We start from the raw sequence: 3,777 nt of genomic DNA, 5'->3' as shown, positions 1-3,777 counted from the left end.
GACCTGGGAAGATCAGTTTCTCTGTCTCTGCATTGCTTAACTGCTATTATGCTGCTGCTGCTACTAAGTCGCTTCAATCATGTCCAACTCTGTGCGACCCCATAGACAGCAGCCCACGAGGCTCCCCTGTCCCTGGGATTCTCCAGGCAAGAACACTGGAGTGGGTTGCCATTGCCTTCTCCAATGCAGGAAAGTGAAAAGTGAAAGTGAAGTCGCTGAGTCTTATCCGACTCTTAGCGACCCCATGGACTGCGGCCCACCAGGCTCCTCCATCCATGGGATTTTCCAGGCAAGAGTACTGCAATGGGCTGCCATTGCCTTCTCTGTAACTGCTATTATATTCTATTGATATTTCAGATCCAGTCATCAGCTCTTTGCTACCTCTCAAAACTAAGCTGTGGCCAATAGCTGGCCTACATTTGCCCCCCAATCAAGAGAGGGACTCTATAGCTCCTCTTCTTAAACCTGAGTAGAACTTGAGACTGCCTCAACAACTAGTGTGTGCGTGCTAAGTCATTTTAGTCATGTCTGACTCTCTGCGACCCTATGGACTGTAGCCCTCTAGGCTCCTTTGTCCATGGGATTTCCGAGGCAAGAATACTGGAGTGGGTGGCCATGCCCCTCACCAAGGGATCTTCCCGAGTCAGGGATTGAAACTGTATCACTTACACCTCCTGTATGGGCAGGTGGGGTTTTGTTTTTGCTTTTTTTACCACTAGCAATACCTACTTCTGCTTTGTTCTCTAAGGGTGATTGTTCTTGGAATCAACCGCCATACTGTGAGGAAATCCAAACAGTCTAAACTGTTCAGAGGTCCCCTAGAAAGAACAGAGGCCCCTGGTCCACGTGTCTGGCTGAACTCCCAGTTAGCAGCACAGTTTGCAAGCCATGTGAGTGAGGGGTCCTGAAAGTGAATCCTGGCCTTCAGCTGAGCCGTCCCAGCTGATGCCACGTGGAGCAGAGATGAGCCATCCACTCTTGTGGATGAGAATAGGAAGGATTCTCTCGGCTGGAACTGCTCTAGAGTGGAGTCTGGTACAGATTCAGATTCACAGGACTTCCTTCTTTCTGAGGTAAATCAACCAAGCCAAGAATCAAGAGGAATTGTTAACTGCCAGTAGAACTCTGAACCTTTTGTCAGCCTCCCTCATCTCAACAAGTAATTTAGTGAAAGTTGACCCTCCACTAATTTTACAGGCCGAAGGTTTTAAACAGGAAGTCAAGACATCGATGGACACCAGGGCCAGGAGCAGTCTGACTGAAAAACACAAGCAGGTTCATGAGGCAGTCTGGAAGAGAAGAAAGTGGATAAGCTCTCAAGAGACGGGGTGAGACCCCTCCAACGGTGAGGTCAGGGCCGAAAAAGACAAGCCAGTTAAGTGACTTCAGCTGATTTTGAGTAGCTGCCTCAGAAATTGTCTCTTGTTTTTTAGTTCTCGAAAGCGGTGTGGGTGGGATGAAGTCAGATGCCAAAGAAGTTCAATGAGTTTAGTACTTCTTGTTTTTAGAGGATTGCCTGCACCAAACAATCTTTCGAAAATTACCCAAGTAACAAACACATTCTTATGATAAAAGATTCAAACTAGAATCAATTCCAGAGAGCACCTTTCACCCTCATCCCCATTTTCACATCTCTCCTCCAAATCAGCCAGGACTGTGGTGTGGCCCCCATCCTTCCATCCCCATTCTATGCGTTTATGTGCAACACATTCACACATGTTATACAGATTCATGTGAAAGGGTTGTGTTGTACGTGTTGTGCTGCATGTAGCTTTTTTCACGTAACAGTGTGTCTTCGGAATCTCCCCACATCAGTGCGTTTAACTCTATCTCATTCTTTTTATTTTTTAAATTACTTTTTATTGGTGTATAGTTGCTTTAGAATGTTGAATCGGTTTCTACTGTACAGAAAAGTGAATCAGCAATACATACATCCGCTCTTTTTTGGATTTCCTTCCCATTTAGGTCACCACAGAGCACTGAGTAGGTTTCTCTGAGCTATACAGTAGGTTTTCATTAGATATCTGTTTTATATATAGTATCAATAGGATATATATGTCAATCCCAATCTCCCAATTCACCCCACCCACCCGCTTCCCATAACATTTGTTCTCTGTGTGTGTCTCTATTTCAGTTTTGCAAATAAAATCACATATGACGTTTAGATTCCACATATACGCACTGATATACAATATTTGTTTTTCTATCACATTCTTTTTGCTATACTGTATTTCACAGTATGAGCAAACAATTTAATCTGTTCAGTAATGATGAGGACACCTACTTTATTCCTAAATGTTCACTATCCCAACAGTGCTGAGAAACCCCTCTGTGCAAACATCTGCCTGCCAAGTGTTTCTGTAAGATTGATTCCATATCTCAGATTGAGTGTGGGCTCATGAATAAAGCAGCTCATGTCCTGGTTTATTTCTCTCGTTGACATAACATTCACATAGTCTCTGACATCCTTTTCTCCTCTGCCTTTAAGGACCGTTTCTTGAGTGACTGCTCCCGAGGAACTCTAGAAGGGCTACTCCCTAAAGAAACAGAAGACTCCAGTGACAGGAAAATTAAGCTCTGCAGAAGCTGAGGTTGAATAAGACACAGAATTTGAGATGAGCCACAGGAAAGCAATTTTGGTCTCCCCAAGAGTTTCTTAAGAAAGATGGCCTTGACATATGTTTACCTTTCTTAGTTCCCCTACTATTTCTAGTTATTTGGGCAAAGTTAAGACTTGATTATAAATATAGCCTTGTAAAATAAAAGAAACCTTATAACATGCATGTAGAAGTTTTCAGCTAAAAGTAGCCATATTCTGCCCCTGTAGATGACCATCGGGCTGAATGGCACATACCCTTGGAAGCATCATTAACTCCTTTACCCTGTTAACCTCCTCTCAGACAGATATATTTGCCTCATGGTACTAACTGATGCCTCACGACCTTAGAATCTTAATGCCTCTTCCAAAGGTCATCTGGCCAAGTCTAAATCTAATCACTAGGCTTCCCAGATAGCTTAGTGGTAAAGAATCTGCCTGCCAATGCAGGAGATACAGGTTCGATCTCTGGGTTGGGAAGACACCCTGGAGAAGGAAATGGCAACCCACTCCAGTATTCTTGCCTGGAGAATTCCATGGCCAGAGGAGCCTGGTGGTCTACAGTCCATAGGATCACAAAGAGTTAGATATGACTTAGCAGCTAAATGTTAACAACAAGAAAATCATAGCTATAGCAGCCTTTGGATCTGGTTTACCAGCTTTACTTATTTAACAGTTTTTGTTTTTTTAATATGTACTTATTTGGCTGCACCAGGTCTTTGTTGCTTCAAGTGGCATCTAGTTCCCTGACCAAACCTGGGCCCCCTGTATTGGGAGCATGGAATCTTAGCCATTGGACCACCAGGGGAGTTCCGTTTTCAGTTCAGTTCAGTTGCTCAGTCATGTCCAACTCTTTTCGACCCCATGGACTGCAGCATGCCAGGCTTCCCTGTCCATCACCAACTCCCAAAGTGTGCTCAAACTCATGTCCATCGAGTCAGTGATGCCATTCAACCACCTCATCCTCTGTCGTCCCCTTCTCCTTCTGCCTTCAATCTTCCCCAGCATCAGGGTCTTTTCCAATGAATCAGATCTTCACATCAGGTGGCCAAAGTATTGGAGTTTCAGCTTCAGCATCAGTCCTGCCAATGAATATTCAGGACTGATTTCCTTTAGGATGGACTGGTTTGATCTCCTTGCAGTCCTAGGGACTCTCAAGAGTCCAGCACCACTTCTCCCAC

At 44.4% G+C, this 3,777-nt stretch overlaps 1 long non-coding RNA gene across 1 annotated transcript; it reads left to right on the top strand.

Moving 5' to 3' along the window:
* The first annotated feature begins 368 nt into the window (after nucleotides 1–368).
* LOC129633164 (uncharacterized) lies at nucleotides 369–2,646 on the top strand. The gene is made up of 3 exons (XR_008704934.1): nucleotides 369–1,073; nucleotides 1,198–1,345; nucleotides 2,489–2,646. It is a non-coding gene; the product is annotated as an uncharacterized LOC129633164 (long non-coding RNA).
* Nucleotides 2,647–3,777: the final 1,131 nt, after the last annotated feature.

The sequence above is a fragment of the Bubalus kerabau genome, chromosome 18 (assembly GCF_029407905.1).
Source record: "Bubalus kerabau isolate K-KA32 ecotype Philippines breed swamp buffalo chromosome 18, PCC_UOA_SB_1v2, whole genome shotgun sequence".
Lineage (NCBI taxonomy): Eukaryota > Metazoa > Chordata > Mammalia > Artiodactyla > Bovidae > Bubalus > Bubalus kerabau.
The sequence above is the reverse complement of the archived record's forward strand: the minus strand, read 5'-3'. Positions and strand labels throughout refer to the sequence as shown.